This window comes from Panthera tigris, chromosome C2, assembly GCF_018350195.1.
Source record: "Panthera tigris isolate Pti1 chromosome C2, P.tigris_Pti1_mat1.1, whole genome shotgun sequence".
Lineage (NCBI taxonomy): Eukaryota > Metazoa > Chordata > Mammalia > Carnivora > Felidae > Panthera > Panthera tigris.
Genome location: NC_056668.1, coordinates 138,831,484 through 138,844,602, shown reverse-complemented (window position 1 = coordinate 138,844,602; position 13,119 = coordinate 138,831,484). Strand labels below are relative to the sequence as shown.

At 49.0% G+C, this 13,119-nt stretch overlaps 1 long non-coding RNA gene across 1 annotated transcript; it reads left to right on the top strand.

Annotated features, from left to right (window-relative positions):
- The first annotated feature begins 1,385 nt into the window (after positions 1-1,385).
- Positions 1,386-8,320, top strand: LOC122230709. Its single transcript, XR_006207755.1, has 3 exons — positions 1,386-1,727; positions 6,581-6,742; positions 7,658-8,320. It is a non-coding gene; the product is annotated as an uncharacterized LOC122230709 (long non-coding RNA).
- Positions 8,321-13,119: the final 4,799 nt, after the last annotated feature.

Sequence of the window (13,119 nt, the reverse complement as noted above, 5' to 3'; positions counted from 1 at the left end):
CATTAAGGGTTTGCTCGATTTACCGCCGCTCTCAGAAGAACGCGGTGTGTGAGATGTGACCGTTAAAAGTGACCTGCCATTCTTTTTCAGAGCAAAGATGCCATAACCTCTTCTTCACGAGCCTTTTCCACTTTATTACATTTTTCTGCTCAGTTCTAGGAGTAGATATTTTCTACGAGGATGGGAGAATAAGTCATTTGAACTGTCAAATGGGATCTGGCCTTTATGTCTTCAAGGTATGAATTACATCTGCTTCGCTCCAGGAATGTAAACCAGCCACACTGTAGTTCCTTCCGCGAGGATGCAGGAATAACACAGCACCCCCTCACCTTCGTCAGACCTGCTTTGAGTTGGGGGAGCTGACTGGTGCTGCTGTGGGGGGAGCTGGGGCCGAGGGACCCACTGCCACTTCCTGACCTGTAGACTGTGGGTTCATGAGACAAAGTGAGGCACAGAGAGGAGCTGACCCACTTTGTAATTTTAGAAAATGATGTGTGGCTAGATTTTTTTAAAGTTTTTTTGGTTTTTTTTTTGAGGGACAGAGAGAGACAGAGCAAGTGGGGAAGGGGTAGAGAGAGAGGGGCGGGGAGAGAATCCCAAGCAGGCTCTGCACTGGCAGCACAGAGCCTGACAGGGGGCTCAAACTCCCAAACCGTGAGATCATGACCTGAGCCGAAATCAGGAGTCCGACGCTTAACTGACTGAGCCATCCAGGTGCCCCAAGATGTGACTAGATTTAAAAAAAAATTTTTTTTTCAATGTTTATTTATTTACTTTTTATTTTTTTTAATGTTTATTTTTGAGAGAGAGAGACAGAGCGTGAGTGGGGGAGGAGTAGAGAGAGAGGGAATCACAGAATCCAAAGCAGGGTCCAGGCTCTGAGCTGTCAGCACAGAGCCCGACATGGGGCTCGAACTCACGAGCCATGAGATTATGACCTGAGCTGAAGTCGGACACTTAACCGACTGAGCCACCCAGGCACCCTAAGACATGGTTGGATTTTTAAGAGTGCTTGCATATTCAGTGTTTTAAGGGCTGATAGCACTGGAACAGGTAAAGAAAAGAATAGGGTAATTGGTACAATCGTTGACATGCACAGTGATTTTTGGTCTCACTCTGCTTTCATAGTGGACACATTGGTAGAGTCCATTCTCATACATTTTAGTGGGATCCAGCTGGCTAAAAAGAAATAACTGTCCCCCCATAATAGAAAGAATACTTACTACATGTCTGTTTCTTAGGGTCTGTGGTAGATTATACATTTACCCCATCCTGCTTGGTTTCCTCACAATAGGACACTGACACGCCCCCCACCCCCACCCCCCTCCCAACCCCCCCCAAGGAAAGGAAGGATCTGTATTTCCTCCCTTCGAAACCAGGCCAAACTTCATCACTGCCTTGACCAACAGGATGGGGTGAAAGTGACACTGTGTGACTTCTGAGGCCATAAAGGCAATATGGCTTCTGCCTGACTCTCTCCCTGGGTTATTTGTCCTTGGAATGCAGCTACCTTGTTGTAAGGACTCCCAGGCTGACGTCCTTAGACAACAGCCAGACATGTGAGTGAAGGAACATTGACCTGATGAGCTCAGCTCTGGTCTTCGAGCTTTGTAGCCCGGCCCCAGACCTTGTGAACCAGGGACAAGCCATCTCCAGCGCTGAATCCCTGAACCACAGCAACGGTGTGAGATAATAAGGGAGTATTGTTTTAAGCCATTTTGTGTTGGGTAAGTCATCAGGCAGCAATAGGTAACCAATACAAGAGCTATCCTCTTCCCAGTAGGAAGCCACTAGGCAGGGAAATTAAAAACACTTTTAGGACCCAAGATAACAATATCTCAGAAAGGAGTTGTGGTCTCATTGAGCTTGGTTTTCCCAGAATGCAAGTCAGTCATGTATTTATTTATACCCTAAATGAATTTTCTTTCCTTCCTTCCTTCCTTCCTTCCTTCCTTCCTTCCTTCCTTCCTTCCTTTATTCCTTCCTTCCTTCCTTTTCTTTTTCTTCCTTCCTTTTCTTTCTTTTCTTTTTCTTCCTTCCTTCCTTCCTTCCTTTTCTTTCTTTTCTTCCTTCCTTTTCTTTCTTTTCTTTTTCTTTCTTCCTTCCTTCCTTTTCTTTCTTTTGTTTTTCTTTCTTCCTTCCTTCCTTTCCTTCCCTTCCTTTCCTTTCTTTCTTTTTCTTTTCTTTCTTTAACAAATAGCTATTGAGTAATTATTACTCAAGCTAAGTATAAGAATAAATCAAATATGATCCAAAACTGTACCTAGTCTAGTCTTCCTGGGTTCAAATTTTGGCTGTTTATTAGCAGGTTACTCAACCTCTCTGTGCCCAGGTTCCTTGAATGTAAACAGAGACAACATTAATATCTACTTCACAGATTTTATGAGGATTAAAGGGGTTAATGCACACGAAGTATTAGAACAGGGCCTGGCATATAGTCAGCACTGTGAAAGTGTTAGTATTATTATAATTGTTATCTGTAATAATTTGTTGCTTAAAATAAGACTCAAAGCAAATATGGCAAAGTGTTAACATTTGTTAAATCCATGGGATGTTTTTGTGAGTGCTGTATTATTCTTGATATTTTTCTGTTTTTTTTAAATAATTTATAGTAAAACTAAATTATACATCAAAAGATAAGGTATCAGTTCTAGAATAGTTCACACGTTAGGGAGGAAGATAAGTAACCTATCCTAGAGAATAGTCAATGTGTGTGTGTGTGTGTGTGTGTGTGTGTGTGTATGCGTATGGGTGCACACATGCATGCATGTGTATGTACATATGTGTGTATGTTGAGCCAAAATCTTTACCTTACCACCTGGATCCCAAATTCCTTTTAGGGAGAGAATGTGTTTGTTTTGGAAAAACAACTTGATAAGCCACTTCAGCTTGGGGTTGAAGGTGGGATCTTGCAGCCTGGGTGCTGGCATGAGTTCAAGTATGAAAGAGACTGAATTAAGCTTCTCTGCATGAGGAGATGAAGGGAGGAAAGCGGGGAGAGGAGACAAGAAGGAGGAAAAGGAAAGAGGAAAGGGGAAATGGTGGGAGGCTGGGCTTTAACCCGTGAAGGGCGCAGGTTAGGAACTCATTCAGCAACAAGTTATACAGCAAGGGTGTAGAGAGACAAACAGCTTATTTTTCTCTGACAGTGAGTACTTCAAGGAGGTTAGTTTTTGGCTATGGTTCAACAGTGTAAAGATTGGTGTTGGGGTATGCTTCATGGACCTCCTGCCACAGGGAGCATAACTGAACAAGGGCTCCAACCGTTTCTCTTTAAAATCCATCACAATGTTTGTGCCTAAGCTCTGCCTTCCGTGGCAACTAATGATGACTCAGCAGGGATACCGAGGCAGACCCACTCTGGGGGATCTGGGACTCCTCCGACAGCCAACTTTGGTTTGAAGACTTCCTGATGGCTTTGCTGGACTTTGTTTATTTATTTATTTATTTATTTTGAGAGAGAGAGAAAGAGAGAGAGAGAGCAAATACACACGAGCTGGGGAGGGGCAGGGAGAGAGGGAGAGAGAATCCCAAGCAGGTTCTGTGCTATCAGTGCAGAGCCAGGCGTGGGGCTCAATCCTACGGACCCGGAGCTCATAACCTGAGCCTAAATCAAGAGTCACAGGCACCTGCTTCTTGAAGGACCTAGACTGACACAATTGGTAACTCTGAGATTCCTTTCGGTTTTCCGCCATGGTTGCAAAAGGGTGACCAGAGCTCCTGCCATCCCACTCACATCCACAACCAAAAGAAGGGACAAAGAAAGAAAGGCTATGCCCTTTGCACCCAACCTTTTCATCCGGAAAGCATACTAGGAGCCTTTACGTACTCATGTCCTCATACCCAGCGAAGTCATTTGGGGTAGCTTTCCTTGGATGTCTGAACTGTAACATGAAGCGTTGAGCAAAAAGCTCCCTGCATGTAAGAGTTCAGACAGCACTTTACACGCTAAAAGCAACTGTCTCCAAGAGTATTGTTAGTCACAGTGCCAACACTTCAGGTATTCACTTATTCAGTATTAAAGCTCCAGCAGGGTGCAAGCACTGGCCCAGACTGAACAAACGTGGAACAGACTGAGCCATGCCCAGCAGAGCCCTCAGCATGCATTAGAGCCGCCCAAACAAGCCATCTGAGATCAGCCAACCTCAAGCTGACCTGCAGACCCGTGAACGAGTTTTGGGGGTGTGCAGGGCATCATTTATCAGCCTTGCCTTAAAGCCCATCTCCCCCAGCCATTTCTGCCCTCTCCTGCACACCCTCATTGTGACTGATTGTGACTGATTGTGACTCTTTCCTTCTTTGGAGCCCCCAGCACCATGCACCCCTCTTACAGCTCTCAGCAGACCCCTGTAGTGTCTGTCCCCCACCCACATTTGACTGTGCCCTGCTTGAGGACAGGAGTCACATCTTACGCACCTCTGTGTCCTGCGTTGTCCACCAACTTGCACTTTGCTCAATAAATCTTCACTGAACTGAAGTCTGATTGAGTTTATTTCACAATTCTGTCTTTGGAGGCTTCGATAAGAAATCATCGGTCGATGTCACTAGTGTAAAGAAAACAGAAAGCGGCCACAAAAGAGCACCATTCGTTTAGCTGAATTTGTGTTTCCTCCGGCCGATCACCTCCTTTGTCTATCACCTTGGGGAGAAGATTCTGGCAATACCTCAGAGGCACCTAAGACTGAGGACTGAAGGAGACAGCCCCGGTCCTGTGAGCTCCATACCCATTACAAGTGGTTTGTCCATACACACACAGCTCTGTGGCTTCCCACGGACTATGGGGACTGAGAAAGCCATCACGGAAATAGGACAACAAATGGAAACAAAATGGACGCCTGGCCCAGGGTCCTCGTCTCCCCTTGTAGTACACGGGACAAATGTTGGTGCTTAATTTTTATTGTTTTCAAAAAAAATTTTTTTTTTAACATTTATGTATTTTTGAGAGAGAGAGAGCGAGAGCGAGCAGGAGAGGGCCAGAGAGAGGGAGACAGAACATCTGAAGCAGGCTCTGCTCAGTGAACACAGAGCCCGATGCGGGGCTCAGACTCACAAACCATGAGATCATGACCTGAGCTGAAACCAAGAATAAGATTCGTAACCGACTGAGTCACCCAGGTGCCCCTGTGCCTTATTTTTTTATGTTAAGAGCGGGTAATTTGGGAGATGAGTCATTGGTCTTCCACACGGCTGTGCTGTAGGCTCAGGCCAGGGTCTCAGTGTGGGGAGTATTTCAGGACTGGTGACAGAGGATAGATCCCTCCGGTGGTCCTTGGCCAGAGGTCCCCTCGGTCCCTCTGCGGCTGCTGCATCTGGTGTGGTCTCCACCTCCCTGCACCCTGCCCTCCTGACTTCACAGCCTCTGCTGACCTGGGCCGTCGGTCACTAATGGAACTAATGGAACTGCCAGCCACGGAGGCAATTTCTGTGGCTTTCAAAGCCCTGGTCACCATGTAAGCAGCCAAATGGAAAAACCACTTAAAATGAAGAGAGGGAAAGAGAAGAAGCCCTCTTCTTCTGTCCCACTGAGGAAGAGACAGCTGCATTCTGCTCCCATCTTAGTATTTTATGTCATTTCATTTTTTTAAATGTTTATTTATTTTTGAGAGAGAGAGACAGACAAACAGCATGAGCAGGGGGAGGGTCAGAGAGCTAGAGGGAGACGCGGAATCTGAAGCAGGCTCCAGGCTCTGAGCTGTCAGCACAGAGCCTGACGTGGGGCTCAAACCCACAAACCTGAGCCGAAGTTAACCACTTAACCGACCGAGCCGCCCAGGTGCCCCCGTTTCATTTTTAAAGGCTGGTGCGCTGACCACTGTGGAGTCTGGATGGAGCAAACACACTCACCTGTTCGGCACGGTGTTATGGTTTGCGCCATCCAGGAGCGCAAAGGCCAGCTTCCTGTGCGTGTTCAGCGACAGTTCATGTACAGAGCTGCCTGGAGGTGACTTCGCGCTTCTGCTTGGAGATTTAAGAGGCTGTGCGTGATAAGAGTCAGAAAATCAACGTGCCCAGCCGTAGCTCAGGCGCACCTACAGCCTCCCCAGCGTTTTAGTGATGGGCTGAGATCAGCTCTGTCAGCCACAGGAATGTTCGGCAAAATGCACTAAAAAATATAAACTCACCGCTAATTACAGCAGAGGAGAAGTGAATGTTTAGAGCGGCTGTTGGCAAACTTTTTCTGTAAAAGGCCAGAGTGTTAATAGTTTCGGCTTTACAGGCCAGGGTATTTCTGTCACAACTATTCAGTTCTGCCACGGTCACCAGGAAGCACACAGAGACGATCCAGAAGCAGGTGAGCACAGCTGTGCTCTAATAAAACTTTATTTACAAAGCAGGTGGTGGGTCCCAGTTTACCTGCCCCACGTAGAGAGTCGCACTGAGACACAATCGTGTGGAATCACAGGCTGATGTAAAATTGCCTCTGCTGGCAGAGCACAAAGAATCCCTTTCCACAGTAATCCCAGAGCATAATCTGCCCTAGGTTTTTGCTTCCAAACAATTACATTTATTTTTAAAGTGTAAGTCTATAAATCTCCTGTGTTCAGCGGTTTTCTTTCTCTGATGTCGTCAAACATTACAGACACCATTCGTGCAAACGTCTCCTAGGAATGTCTTGAGCAGAGTTGGAAGGCACCCCAGGACACCCAAACCAACCCCCTTGTTTTACACCCTGTGGAACTGAGGCTCACGTCACAATGCCAGTGGATGACAGAGCAGGACCAAAGCACATTTGGCCTTCATGGTGGGTCACCAATTCATGTGCATTGTTAAGGCCATTTCTTTTGGCAACAGCCATACAATGAAAGGTGTGTGTGTGTCTTCAATTTCCCATCACATTTCCCAGAAACTCCACGAGGGAAAGATCATATTTCATGGCACTTTTTTATTAAGTTCTTAAATTAAAACAAATTGTTACAAAAATAGTACCTGCTTAATGAAACAATTAAGAAGCATACCGAGTAAAATAAGGTCCCTTTCCATCCACTCATAATCTCCTCCATGGCTTCTCTAGAGTAGCTACGTTTTTCCCCCAACATGTTGTCATGAAAATGTTCAAATCTTTAGAAGTAACGATTTTGCAGCGAGCACCTGTATGCTCAACCTACATCCCACAATTCACATTTTACTATTCTTGCTTTATCACATCTCTGCCCATCTTCCATGCCTCTATCCACCCATCGATCCATCTTTCTTCCTTCTTTTCAGTATGTGTTTCTGGGTAAACAGCAGACATCGGCACTTTCCCCCTCCTACTTCCTCTTCGATACTTCCCCCCAATAGTTCAGAATGCAAATCATTAGCTAGACGTTACGATTTCTTTACATTTTTTTGTCTGTTGAGGTAAAATCCATATCCAATGAAATGCACAGATTTTACGTGTACATTTGCTGGTTTTGACAGAAGTAAGAAGCCAAACACAAACATCAACCCACAGACTGCCTGCCTTCCTTTTCAGGCAACCATTGTGCTGGTATTTTCCCACCACAGATTAGGTTAGTTTGGCCTGTTCTAGAGCTTTACTTAAGTGAATGTTTGTACACACACACACACACACACACACACAGTATTCTTTTGTATAAGATAGCACTGCTTGGTTACCTCCTCCCCATGCACACATTCACACATATAAATACGTGTTAGTTTTCTTTTACCAAAGGGACACGCAGAGCACCACCCTGAGACTTGCTGAGTCACCAGAAGCTGACAGTCTAGAGTGGAGTTCTCGTTGGAAATCTCCTGACACTAGCTGAGCATTTTAGGCAAGTGATTTAACTTCTCAGTGCTCTCATTTCTGTTGCTGTTGTCAGGCTTAAATGGCCAATGTCTGGAAGCACCTGGAACAGGGCTGGCCCACAGTAGTGACTGCAGTGATCCCGCTGGTGACCCGCCAAGCTCCTTGGACTCCAGGAGTCCATGTGATTTGCTGCTGACATCAGACAGCTGTGACCCTCTTCAGGGACTGTCCAGAGGCCACTGGAGCCCTTACCAAATACACAGAGAGCTGAAGATGCCTCTTTTCTACTCAGAGTGGGACATAGCACACAGTAGAGAACATGGATGTGCCCGTCTATGCCTTATGCCTCCACATGGGAGTTTATGTCCCCTGGGGGGCCTGTTCCCAATAACTGACCCACGTGGGAGGTGAGGTGAGGGCTGGCTCCCTTGCCCCGGGGTGAGATACACTGAGAATAGCTTACACCCCACAGCCTGCCTGGGATGGAAGCTCCTGACGTGTGGTTTCCTCACCCTTCCTGGTCCCTCCAGGCGGGACGCCTGCTTCCAGGCATCTCCTGGGAGCACTTGGGTAGTAAATCCCTTGTCCATGATCCTGGTCTCACTGCCTCTGGGATCCCACCTAAGGCGGTGCCCGTACACTTCTGTTGGTTGATCTTCAGATTTGGCCACGTCTGTGGGCAGGGGTCTGGCAAAGCCTGCTGCGGGAGCCCCAGGCGGGGAAGTGCTCACCGTGCTGGACCCATCTGCCATTTTGTCTCCCTGGACCCTTTCTTTCTAGGTAACATGGGAGGCGGAAACCAGATTACAGTAAGGATCCCATTAAACGACTCTGAGTCAGAGGGGGATTCATCAGAGTCCCTCCACGTGCATGTGGCTGGTTCCTGCAAATATTAAGTGTGCTGGGTAAAGGGTTTGGGCATAACCGTTAGAGAGCGAGTGGTGGGGAGGGGTGTGAGCCACAGCGGTGCACAGGGAGGCGAGTGGACCCTTAATGTGGGACAGGGTAGGGCCTGGGGACGTGCCCAGCGAAGGCCTTGTGTGCGGTGGAGCCCCGGGGTAGGGGACGGGTGGTGCTCGCTCACACTGCCCTTACTGCTTATCTGTGCGGATGCTGAAGATCTTTCTATGCCTGTATAGTCGTTTTCCTCTCTAAAAACAGACACCCCAGTGTGTGGACCTCAAGGAATGGAGAGACCAGCCCTGAATACAAGTCAGGTAAGAGTTTCAAGTCAACCAATACTCTGATTCGAGCAGATCATGAGCGACTTCCGCACTTCCCACTCCGTGTGGGGCTCTGAGAGCAAGACGAGCGGTGTCCAGCCCAAGTCCTCCTTCAAGGCCTTTCCAGCTGAAGACAAGTGCTCCTCCCCGGGCAACACGGAGCCTCCAGGAGACACAGGGCAGGAAGGAAGGAGATCCTTCAAGGAGGTTGCCATTTTCCTGAAGTGGGAGATTCACCTTTCCCCAGGCTTCTCCCCTGGCCCGTGGGAGTTACTGTCCTGGGGAAGCAACTAGGACAGAGCCCGGGAGCTGAGGGGAGAGGCCAGCTGCACCCCACCCCTTTGAGGGTATGCCGGGATGGAGAATAGTGCACCGGCTGAGGGAGAGAGGACAGAAGGAGCCCCTCAGGAAACGCAGGCATCAGCGTCTCACCCTCACTTGGAGAAGCCAATAGGGGAAGTAACGAAGAAGCCGGCTCAGAGGGAAGGGGATGGAGGGAGTGGAAAAGGCTGGCCTACGGAGAGAGTTCGAGAGACGGGGAGTGGGTCCACCATTCCTCACCCCAGGGCCCCCAGGGAGAGGCTCCCGGGTGCAGCCAGGAAGCTCTGGGTTTCCAGGCTCACAAAGACCCCGTGTCCACACTTGGGGCAGGAGTGACAGAGCCCTCCCATAGTCAAGGACCCCTTGACGCTGACGATGAGTTCACACGTCACCGTCAGTGTCTCAGTCTGGTAGGCTGCTCTCACAGAATCCCATACATTCAAACAGCAAACATTTCTTTCTCACAGGCCTGGACGCTGGAAGTCAGATCAAGGCCCTGGCAGATTCAGTCCCCTGGTGAGAAGTGGACAGTGGGCTTTCTGCTCAGTTCCTAGGGGCCCGGCGCCTCTCGAGCCGCCCAGCCCCTGGCAGACACACACACACACACACACACACACACACACAGACTGTTTCTTTTGCTTGGAACTCACCCCGTCCATTCAGACCTACGCTGCAGGTCTCCGTTGAAATGCCCAGCTTGCTCTCCAGTTCCCAGGCTGGCTCTCTTCAGCACACGCTCTGCTGAGGTACTTCTTAGTGGTTACAAATGCCCGGACTCCTAGCTAGACCTGAGCTCGGGGCTCAGGGATGTGTCTGTCTCGTTCGTCCCGGTACCCCTAGCTCCTAGCCTGGTGCTCAGAATCTAGTCTCCCCTCCAAAACAGGGCGTACAGAGTGACTCTGTAGCGAGATAATGTTTTAAATTCTCACCCGGAGGACCTTCTTCCCTGGCAACTCCTCCCGCCCCCTGCCCCGTCCATCCTCCCAACCCTTCACCACGAAAACAAGAGAAGCTGAGGCTTGTTCTGCCACGGAAGGAGAAACCCATCAAAACCAGAAGCAAATCCTGACAGAACACGAAACTTCTTGTGGTGATCATTATCTTGATTGTGGCGATGGTTTCCCGGATGTATACCTAAGTCAAAACTTACCAAATGGTACACTTTATATATATGAAGTTTTGATTGCAGTCAATTATCTCTCAATCAGGCTGTTAAACAATAAAGTGTGGCTGTTGAGCTAGCTCTCAGGTGGGCCTATGAATATTTCAATCAGGTAAGTTTTGAAAGCCTGGTGCCTGAGAGAAAAGAGCCTTCTGAATCCGACACGTGGTTTTCACTCTCAACAGTTGGATGTGGCCGGTGAAGGACACTGGGACTAGAGCTTTGCTCAAACTCTGGCCAGGAGCAGCTGGTGGCTGGTTAACCCATGCAGTCCCAGGACACCACCCGTTCCTCTGCCTCGGCAGGTCTGGGACGGAGCCTGGGGATTTGCCTCTTGAGTCCTTAGACGGTGTAGCTGCTGGTCCAGAGAGCGGAACGCTGGCCTAGAGCATGGAACGAGTGAGGAAGAAAGCTCAGCTTTTCTGCCTCGGAAGAGAGGCTAACTTGAGGGGAAAGGAAAAAGACTTGCAGTGGACAGGACCGGAGCCTCGAGGTAGGGGGTCCCCGAGAAATGCCCAGTGTTGGGTGACTCTGCCTCAGGGCAAGCTCCAAATGGCTGGTGGAGGTGGAAGGAGGTCAGGGGACTGGAAAGCAGACTGCAGCTGCCTGCCTTTCCCCGCGTCGCCCGGATTACGAACCCTCCTGGAGGATGCTGGAGCCTGGGGCCTGGTAGTGTCCTGAAGGCTGGGCTCAGGTGAGGCCTCAGGGCCTTAGGGCTCGGGTATGGCCACTGGCGAGTAGCTCGAACTCCCACTCCTCGGGGAGAGGCGGGGTGGGCCAGCCCGGGCCTGTAGGGGAAGAGGAGGATAAGGAGGGCAGGCGCCTGACCGCCAGGACATCAGAAGAGATGCAGGCAAGGCCACGCAGGTCCCACCCCCAGAGGCCAGCGGGGACAGCCGGGCACACTTTATGGAGCCTCCCAGCCCTTGGGTCACGAGAATCTCAGGTTGTCCCCCTGAGGTTACCCAAAAGGGCATGATTTTTAAATTAGAAGCGACTAATTGTTTTGAATTGACGCGATGAAGTTTTCCACCTTCAGCAGAAATGAGGGCTGAAAAGCTCAGTTCGTTCTAATCGGAAACGAAGACGGTTCCATCTTTGCGCACTTGACTTGCTGACTCTGGGGTTTTCCACCTTTAAACCTGTTGGGGTGACCTAAGATCCCATGTCTGTGGGCGGAGGAACAGTAGCACATCTTTAGGAAGGGGTTGAGGTCTTGAGGTGTGGCAGGGCTATCAAAGGGGAACTGGAACAAGAAGAAAAAAGCCCAGAGGTGAGAAAGCTCAGTGCCTAACCTTGATGAGGGTCAAATAACTACCGGAGACTTGAATTATGCCTTTGTCTCCTCCGCCCTCCGCCCCCTCGCTCCCCGGGCAGACATAGCGAGCTCTCAGGGTTGGCTTGATGTGGAGCCTCGCTGGGGGGCCTAGGCTAGGGCATTGATCTGACTCTGGCCCTTACCAGCGGAGTGGAGCATGCCGGGCCACCCTGGGACAGCCACAGCCGTCCGTGCATGGGGCTGGCAGAGTTTAGTTATCGCTGCAGGTAAGATGGGAACAGAGGAGGTGGTCCCTGAGAGGACAGTCATTCTTGCGATCGAGTACTCATTATTCAGTCGTCATCCATACTGAAACCCACACAGGAGACATATCTCGCTCAGCTAAGATGCAGGATTTAGAAATAAGTTACAGACTATGTAACCATGAAATAGCAGCTGTTTGGTCTCCTGGGCAGAAAAATGACGTCCTATTGGCAAATCTTTATTGACGATCCTGTAGCGGGCACTCTGTTTACACAATGAGGTAACCCTTTGTACTTAGTAGGCCGGCTAAAATCAAAGTAACACGTATCGGCAAGGGTGCGGAGAAATCGGAACCTTCATATGTTGCTGGTGGAAATGTAAATTGGTGAAGCCACTATGGAAGACGGGTTGGAATTTCTTCAAAGAGTTAATCAGCGTTAGCGTATGACCCAGCAATTCCACTCTCAGGTATGTGCCCGAGAGAACTGAAAACATGTCCACACAAGGGCTTACACGTGAACGTTCAAGGCAGCACTATTCGTAATAACAAACTGGCGAATAACTAAAATATACAATGGAATATTACTCAGCATAAAAAGGAAAGTACTGACATACGCTACAGCATGGAAATGCTAAGTGGAAGAAGCCGCACGTAAAGGGCCACGTTCATGATTCTCCATCTATGAAAGGGCCATAATCGGCAAATCCAGAGAGACAGGGAATAGGTTCCTGATTGTCAGGGTCTGGGAGTAAGGGTGGATGGGGAGTGACAGCTAACAGTATGGAGTTTCTTTTGGGGGTGATAAAATATTCTGGAATTACTGGCAATGGTTGTACAACTCCATACTAGAAACAGCTGTATTGCACACTTTAAGAAGGTGAGTTTTATGGTCTGTGATTGTATCTTAATTTTAAAAAGGCAGTCTCTTTAAGAATACATTTGCACTCGGGGCACCTAGGTGGCTCAGTCGGTTGAGCCTCCAACTTCGGCTCCGGTCGTGATCTCACCGCTTGTGAGCTTGAGCCCTGTGTCGGGTTCTGTGCTGACAGCTCAGAGCCTGGAGCCCGCTTCGGATTCCGTCTCTGTCTCTCTCTGCTCCTCCCCCACTCGTATTCTGTCTCTCTTTCTCTCTCTCTCTCTCTCAAACATAAAGAA